This window comes from Callorhinus ursinus, unplaced genomic scaffold, assembly GCF_003265705.2.
Source record: "Callorhinus ursinus isolate GAN/ISIS: 27379988/994484 unplaced genomic scaffold, GSC_fseal_2.0 scaffold48, whole genome shotgun sequence".
Classification (NCBI taxonomy): Eukaryota; Metazoa; Chordata; class Mammalia; order Carnivora; family Otariidae; genus Callorhinus; species Callorhinus ursinus.
This window is the reverse complement of record NW_027397110.1, coordinates 3,967,325-3,976,745: the sequence shown is the minus strand read 5'-3', so window position 1 is coordinate 3,976,745 and position 9,421 is coordinate 3,967,325.

Here is a 9,421-nt window from a genome sequence, read left to right as displayed (position 1 = left end):
CGTTTAAGGGGGCCTGCATCTCACTGAGCCCCCAGTGAGCCTGCTGTGAAGGCTAACACGAGCGCTCACTACGTGTCTGACCCTTACGCAGCCAGTGGTGGGTATCTTTATGACTCACCTGTTCAGGAGAGGAGCCCGAGGTATAGACACGATAAGGGACTTGCCCACGGTCACACTGACGGGCAGTGATGGGCCTGGGGTTGAGCCCCGGGAGCCTGGCTCTCAAACGCCTCGCTCTCCTGGCTCTGCTAGCAGCCCCCCAAAGCAAGAGCGGCTTCAGCAGAGCCGTTTACCTCCTGCTCTTGGGACTCTCGAGCCGGGCACACACAAAGGCACGTTATCTGTGGAGCGCAGCATGCAGACGGCCTGGGGCACCGCACGGGCTGGGGTGGAAGGAGAGGATCCTGTGGACTTCAACCGGGAGAGCTCCTGAGGAGCTGTGGGCCACGGAGTAGCAGGATCCGGGGTGCATGCTTCCAAAGAGGGGCCCAGCAGCGGTGGGGCTGCCAGAAGAGAGGCTGACTTTGAAGACACGCGTCCCAGTCTCCTGGCCAATCCAGGCTCACGCGGGCTCCCAGAATGGCAAAGCATTTGAGCCAATGTTCATAGTTAGCACCCAGAGTTCGCCTAGTAATGCTGCCACCCCCAGGGCGAGGCGGGGCAGGGCGGGGGCGGGGGGCTCCTGCAGGTGCGGGGGCTGAAATAGGAATTGTGATCTTACGCCGGGGAGTGGGGGACATGCAAGTCCATTGATGCGGGATCTCACTAGTGCCTCTTGTGGATGAGCTTCTTCACTACAAGTCTATGGGGCCCGAGGTGTTCTCCTTGGCAGGCGGAGGAATGAGCGGTCTACTGGCTCAGATTGCCCCTAGGATGTCCCCGTTAGGCAGTGGGGCAATTCCAACAGACCCACGTTGACTATGCTCCTCCTGCCGGGGGAGGAGGCCTCCAGATCCATCCAAATCAAGTGCACCCCCTGTGATTCACCCCCTCGCCACAGCTGCTGGCCATCCCGAATGGAGCATGCACTCCTGAGTGATTGTGATGGTACACCCCCTCGTTTCCTGGGGCTGCCATAACAAAGTACCACAGACTGGGGGGCTTAAGCCACAGACATTTCTACTTCTTCACAGTCTGGACGCCAGAGATCAAGGTGTTGGCGGGGCTGGTTCCTTCCGAGGGCTCCGCAGCTTCTAACGGTTTGCTGGCGACTTTTAGGGTTCCTTGGCTTATCGATGCCTCACCCTGACCTATGCCTTTGTCTCTACATGGCATTCTCCAGATGTGCCCATCCGTGTCCAAATTCCCTCTTTTTATAAGGAAGCCAGTCATATTGGACTAGGGCCCACCCCAGTGACCTTATCTTAACTAATTCTATCTACAATGACCTTATTTCCAAATAAGGTCACGTCTGAGTTACTGGAGTTTAGGACTCCAACATATCTTTCTGGGGGAACACAATTCAACCCATAACGGGCAGAATGCAGAGGGCACCTGGTCCCATTACCTCCTAGGACAATCCCATTAGGAACATTGGTGGCCACGCTGAACAAACCACACTTTGAGGAGGGTACTGGTGATGGAGGAGAGATCGCGCATCCATATTGTCACTCCTCCTGCGCTTGAACAGGGAGATAAAGTGGGAGACATACAGATAAAGAAGTAGATCTTGCAAAGGAGCCCAGGATAGAGTCACATGTGGGTTGGTAGCCACGGGCAGATAGCGCTCAGAGGCCGCTGCCGCCGCTAATAACACATTATAGGCCCGGAATCACGGGCCCAGTGTGGAGAGGCATGCTTTAACTCTCTGAATTTTGCATCATAACAAATGTTCAAGAGGAAGGGCAGGCTTGGAAACTTCGGGCACGCGCTTGCTTTCCGTGCGCCCTCTGCTGGTGGCCAGAAGCACAACACATTCCCCGTGGTTCTCAGGCGGGGAAAGTGAACCCAGCCATTGAAGGACCCGCCCAGGCCAGGCACTGGGCAGGTTACTTCCATAGCCCTGACCCCGTTGGACGCCACGGTCACCCTCCTGCCAAGAGAAAACAGGAGAAGAGAGCTTACGCCTTAGCGCTGGCTGGAAGGCAGAGCCAGGGTCCAGGTGTGGGGCCTCTCTATGACTCTCCTCTGAGTCAAGTCATGGCCCCTTACAGTCACACACACACACACACACACACACACACACACACACACTCTCTCTCTCTCTCTCTCTCTCTCTCTCTCTCTCTCTCTCTCTCTCTCTCTCTCTCCCGAAGACCTGGGTTTGTTTTGTTTCTTTTTGTCTCAACATTTTACTATAAAAATTTCCAAACAGAAAAAGAGACAGAATTGTACAGTATAGATGCCTACGCTACTACCTAGGTTTTCCAATTAATATTTTGCTGTATTTGCTTCCTTACCTCTCTCTCCACAGACCGGCTTTAAAAATGCCACTTATATGCTGCTTACAAAAGACACATTAAGGGGCGCCTGGGTGGCTCAGTTGGTTGAGCGTCCGACTCTTGGTTTCGACTTGGATGATGATCTCAGGGTTGTGAGATCGAGCCCCCTGAGTGGGGAGTCTGCTTGAGGATTCTCTCTCCTTCTCCCTCCGCCCCTCCTCCTGCTCTCTCTCTAAAATAAATAAATAAATAAATCTTTAAGGAAAAAAGACACATTAACACAAAATAGCCTAGAAAAGTTAAAAATCATAGGATTCCAAAGTTATTTGAACTTACCCAAATAAGTGAAAAGTGATGTTCACACAAAAGCCTGTCCACCAATGTTTATAGCAGCTTTCTTCATACTTGCAAAATCTTGCACATAGCCAAGATGTCCAGACAATGGAATCCGCACAATGGGATACTATCAGTCATAAACAGAAATGAATTATCAGCCTCAAAAAAACATGAGGGAACCTTAAGCGCATATTACTAGATGAAAGAAGCCAATCGAAAAAGCCTACATAATGAGTGATTCTAACTCTATGACTTCCTGGAAAAGACAAAACTATGGAGATAATAAAACAATTAGTGGTTGCCAGGGTGTTGGGGGGGAGAGAGGAATGAACAAGGGGAACACAGAGGATTTTTAGGGCAGTGAAACTACTTGGTATCATATTCTAATGCTGGATACAGGTCGTCATATATTTGTCCAAACCCATACAATGGACAATAAAGGCCTAAATGAGCAATATACGTTTGTCAGAGTAAACAGTGCATTGTGTTCCAGTTAGTGCTTTTGCCTCACCTCCTTTGTCATTAAGGAGGCTGCACGCATGCTCTACCTGTGCCAAGCACTATGCTAAGGGCATTCTTTCCACACATCTCAGCTCTTTGCAAGAATCCTCACAAACCAGGATTATTGTCCCCATTTTCCACAGATGAAGTCACTGAGGTGGAGGATTTCTATTTCCAAGGGAATGATCTATAGGGCAGAATGAATATCCTAAAATGTTTGTCCACTACCACTCGACCAGATCCCAGATTAATTACAACAAGCAATTTATATGCATTGCTGAGCTCACAAGGGAGTAAATGAAACCATGGAAGGTACACACACATAAAGAGAACAGTGAACTGAAACTAAAACAGAGAACATTAATGAGAAAGAGACTGGGGCTGTCCTGGTGGCCAAGGTTGATAATAGGAATCCAGAATTTGGGGGATTAATAATTAGGAGAAAAATAAGAGGCCCTCATAAAGGGAGGGTATCAAAAATTGAGACCTCTGCATATATCTGGGACCTTGGAAGGTGACTGTACCCTTAGAGAAAGGGAAGGGTGGGCAGAGACTGCTGGAAAGCAATGAGTCTTCACTGTGGCTGTGGAATAGTGATGATGGTGGTGGTGGTGTTGGTGGTGGTGATGATGGTGGTGGTGATGATGGTGATGATGGTGATGATGGTGGTGATGATGATGGTGATGATGGTGATGATGGTGGTGGTGGTGTTGGTGGTGGTGATGATGGTGGTGATGATGATGGTGATGATGGTGATGATGGTGGTGATGATGATGGTGATGATGGTGATGATGATGGTGATGATGGTGATGATGTTGGTGGTGGTGATGATGATGGTGATGATGATGGTGGTGATGGTGATGATGGTGATTTTGGTGGTGATGATCATGGTGGTGGTGATGATCATGGTGGTGGTGGTGATGGTGGGGACAGTGGTGATGATGGTGATGATGGTGATGGGGATGGTGGTGATGGTGGTGATGATGATGGTGATGATGATGATGGTGATTTTGGTGGTGATGATGGCGGTGATGATGATGGTGGTGATGATGATGGTGATGATGATGATGATGGTGGTGATGGTGGTGATGCTGATGATGGTGATGTTGGTGATTATCATGGTGATGATGGTGATGTTGGTGATGATCATGGTGATGGTGGTGATGGTGGTGGTGATGGTGATGTTGGTGGTGATGATGATGGTGATGGTGGTGGAGATGGATGGTGGTGATGCTGATGATGGTGGGGATGCTGATGATGGTGATGCTGCTGCTGCTGATGGTGGTGGTGCTGATGATGGTGGTCGTTGAGAATTCACACGGAGATGCTCACTTTTATATAGCCCCAGAGTTTCCATGTTTTTCAAAGAGGGCAGAGAAATCCCCAGCAGGAAAATTAAATCTCAGTGTTCTCAGATTAATTTTGGCTCCACAGAACCTACTAGAGCCTAACATAAATAATCTCTGGACAAAAGCAGTCCCAATTTAGACTCCTCAGGATCCTCCCAGATTAAATTCAACCAAAGACAAGCTCACACAAACATACAAAACATGCAAGCAAACAAGGTACCATGAGTAACCATCAGTAGAAACCACCATTCAGATTTGGATCTCCCTAGAACTTTAGATAACGAAGCTATGGAATATAGGCTTTTTAAAAAAGTGTGTTGGTCTTCTGCATCCAGCCTTGATGGAGTAACTAGTACTGGGCTATCCTGCTATAAACAACAGAAAACTGGACAAAATAAAACGACTGGTTTCAGACATTGGACGACAGATGGTGCAGGACTGTGATCTCTGAGAGAAGGGGAACGAGGTGAGCTGTACAATAGCCCAGCACTTCTTCCTGAAGACATCACTATATTGCAGGAAGGGGGACCCCAAGCAGAGTCCACTAATCTCACTGAGCTGAGGAAGAGCTCAGAGTCAGAGAAGCTGAGGTAGCAGGAATCTCTGGAGCAGACTTCCCATGGGACCCGGCAATTCAATTCCTGGTTATATGCCCGAGAGAATTAAAAACGTATGTCCACACAAAACTTTGTACATGAATGTTCAGAGCAGCACTATTCACAAGGGGCAAAAGGTGCAAATGACACAAATGTCCATCAATGGATAAATGGATAACCAAAATGTGTATGTATATACCCACAATGGACTAGTATTTGTCCATAAAAAGGAATGAAGTACTGATAAATGCTACAACACGGATGAACCTTGAAAGAATTATGCTAAGTGAAAAAAGCCAGATACAAAAGGTCACAAATCATGATTCCATTTATATGAAATGTCCAGAATAGGCAAATCCATAGAAACAAAAAGTAGATTAGTTTTTTTCCAGGGACTAAAAGATTCAGGGTTTCTTTCTGGGGTGATGGAAATTTTCTGAAATTATATAGTAGTGATGGTTGCACAGCTCTGTGAATATAATAAAAACCACTATATGCTTTAAGAGTGAATATTATAGTATATGAATTATATCTCAATTTTTCAAAAGCCCACAAGATACCACACAACACGGCCACTAGAATGGCTCATATTAAAAAGACCGACCATACCCAGTAATAACCGAGATGCAGAGCAACTGGAACCTTCATCCATCATTGGTGGGAAACAAGCATTTTTTTTAATAAAGCTAACCGTATACTTGCTATACATTTAACCATGCACTTAACATTAAACAAAATTGACCACGCATTTACCCCGTGACCTAGTTATTCCTAGAGAAAAGAAAGCATATATCCACAAAAAGACTTTTACAGAAGTGTTCATAACATCTTTATTCATAGTAGTCCCAAACCAGAATCAACCACCGGGATGCCTATCAAAAAGTGATCTGGTAAACAAATATTCTACCTGTACCACTCACCAATTAAAAGAACAAACTACTAGCATACCCCAAAAATAGTTGAATCAGAAACCATAACCAGGAACATTGTACCAGACCCAAAAGAGTACATAAATCCAATTCTATATATGTGAAGTTCTAGAATCAGCAAAATTATTCTATCGGTGTTCGCCTGGGACAGGGCGATGGAGATGACCGTAAAAGCACACGAGGCAGCTTTTTTGGAGCGAAGGAAATGTACAGGGGGGGAAAAAAAAAGAAGGAAACAAGACTCTGTCCCCCACCCCCATCAAGTAAGCAAAGCGGGGGCCTTAACACACCTGTTACCAGATTCCTGTGGAATGAGCTTGGTAGCTGACTGTCATGCCTATGTCCACCAGCAGGTGGCATTGTGTCTTGCATGCATCCGCCCTTTGCAGGGCCATCTTGTTTCCATGCATGCCTCTGGACTCTCTAGGCAGATAGACGGGGCTGGTGGGGAGGCTGTGGGTATAACCCACTGTGACAGCCACCTTGGAGTGGGGCTGCCGGGGCGACTGGTCCCCACGCCTCTTGCCTGGTCACAGGCCAGAGCATGGCAGGTGGAGTCTGGTGAGAGGGCCTTCTGAGTACATTTTCCAAAAGAGACATCTTCTTGGCCTATGATGTGTCCACATGATGCTAAAACAATGATGAAGAGAAGTTGGAGGAAGCCAAGTGAGGGCAAGACCATGAGGAAGGTGGACCTACATGGCCTTCCTCTGTGCTTTCCTCCTAATCAGCAAAGGCCCAGGTGTCACCCTACATCCTTGCCCAAACACCCCCAAGTTCATGCTGCCCCATCTAGGAACCCAGCCACCCATCTGCCAAGCCCTGGCAAAGTCAGTTTTGCCCACACTGTATCTGGTAAGTCCGCCTTCCTTCTTTTCTTTTGCCAAATGAGTGATGGATCCAGAGCCCCAAGGGCCAATCCCTAGCTAGTGCTGGTTACGGGCCCAGTGTGGACATGGGTGGGAATGTGGGGAGATGGAATGCCTGTGATTTAGTGGGTCTTTTCTTCTTACCAGATGTTCTAGAAAGCTTTCCAAACACACTTGTTTTGACAGTGCCAGAAGAGATTTCAACCCTATTGTCTACAATTGGTGGGGATGGAGCATTCCAAAATCCATGGGAGAAAGACGAGGCTCAGGCCATTTCCCCCACACCAGGCTGAGCTGTGAACTCATCACCCCATAAGGTTCCCATTGGGGCTCTTGGGCTCAGCAAGTGTGCCTTTGTTGACTGGATGTCCAGTGGGAGCTCAGACAGCCTGAGGACAGGACTGACACCTCCCCGGGATGAGCACTGGAGCCAGCCAGCCACCATTAAGCCTCTCATCAGGGTCACTCTGTCCTTGGCTCGCTCATGTGGTAAGTGGCCCAGATTGGCCTTTCAGCTCCAGGGCCACCACAGATGGGCCAGTCCCCTCGTTCCCAACTCAAACTCATGACTGGGGAGTCTGATGAGACCTGGCCATCCTCTAAAACGGGCAGTCCGGAGGTTAAGGTTCCATCCCCGCTCCCATCTCTGTGGCCAGGGGGATGATGTGCCTCAGAGCGTAAGCAGAGGCCAAAGGGCTGGTGGTGGGCTTGCAACAACATTAAGGCTCCCAGCAAAACCGAATCATATCTGTAGCTGACGCTCATTGCCCTGGCACAACACTGACATAGCACAGACACATGATGTGACTCGAGCCTTCATGAATCTGTAATGCGTTATGGCCAGTTTTATTTCCCAGACGAGGAACAGAGATTTAAAGAATAGAATTAACTTTTCCAAGATGGAGTCGGACTCCGACTCCCAGAGAGCCCAGAAGGAACGGTTGGCAGAGCCCCAGGTCATGAGGTTGGGCGACAGCCCTCCAGTGTGTGTGTGTCTCTAGCTTGACCTTTGCCCTGGATTCCAGGCTCAGCATCAAACGCCCACTTGATAGCCACTTGGACGTCTACCAGTCAGCGTCAATGCTTCCAAACAGAACTCTGCCCCAAACCCGTTTCTCCAAGCCTTCACCATCTCCGTCAATGGCAATCCCAAAAAGTTTGGATTCATTCCTGGGTGTTCTCTCTCTCTCTCACATCCCACGTCCACTCCATCAGCAAATTCTGTTGACTAGACTGCAAAATATTTAAAAAATCTGACCCCTCCTTACTGCCTTCTTGGCTCTTCCTCCAACCTATTCTCTCCTGGCTGGCGGACTGCATTGGTCTCCTCACTGCTGTCCCTGCTTCTCCCTTTGTCCACACACATTCTTTCTCAACAAAGAAGCCACAGAGACGAAGTTAAAATGCAAGTCAGGCGGTCTTTTTGCTCAAACCCTCCAATGGCTCCCAACTCAGAGCAGAGCCGGCTGCCTTCAAGGCCACGTGACCTCATTTCCGGCTGTGCGTCTCTCTGACCTCCTCTCCCACTGCCTCCTCCTTGCTCACTCTGCTCCAACCATACTTGCTTCCTTGCTAGTCACCGAGCATGCCAACCTCATTCCTGCCGCAGGTGCTTGGCGCTGGGTGTTCTCCCAGCTTAAAATGCTCTTTCGCTGGATATCCGTGTGGCCACCTCTATCCTCTCCTTACAGACTCAGCTCAAAAGTTACCTTCTCGGTGAGGCTCTTTCTCGGCTTCTGCGTACAATGACAACACCCCTCCTCCAGAGCACTCTTTCCACTCTGCTCTATTTTTCTCCGTGGCATCCATCACCTGTTAGGTATGCTTATCATTGGCCCTCACCTGCCCCTAGAGGGTAAGTTCCATGAGACTCCGCTTTCATCACTGCTACGCCCAGAGCCTTGAAACTACGTGACTTTATTTGTTGCATGGATTAATGAACTATGCGGTGTGAGTTTCACAGCCTGAGCTGGTCCACTCAGCATTCAGGCATGCTCAGGGCATGCTCCAAGAGCAAGTGGGATGAATCCACTGGGGACCCACATGTCTGATGATCGAGGAGCTTCCAGGGGAACACTCACCCAGGGGGAGAGCACAATCCTGGCACACAGTGTGTCCTAATTATAAGGGCTTGGCTAACAACAGAGAGTTATGGCTCAGCTCCATGGGAGTCCTGTTAGAGATACAGGGGAGGGTGCCAGGAGTCCAAGGACCAGTGTTCCTGTGGGCGTGGGGAACACCAGGCAGCATGACCCTGAGTGGTACCGGAGAAGTGTTGCAAGGCGTCAGCACGACCAGCTAGCCTTGGTGGGGAGCACATGACACCCACCTGCTAGGGGTGATGAGATCAACCATGAGAGGCCCACAATGTGCCAGGCACAGTGGTAGACCCTGGGCTGCAGCAATTAACAAGACACGCAGGCTAAGAGTGGCAGAAGTACACAGGGAAACAGATGCATG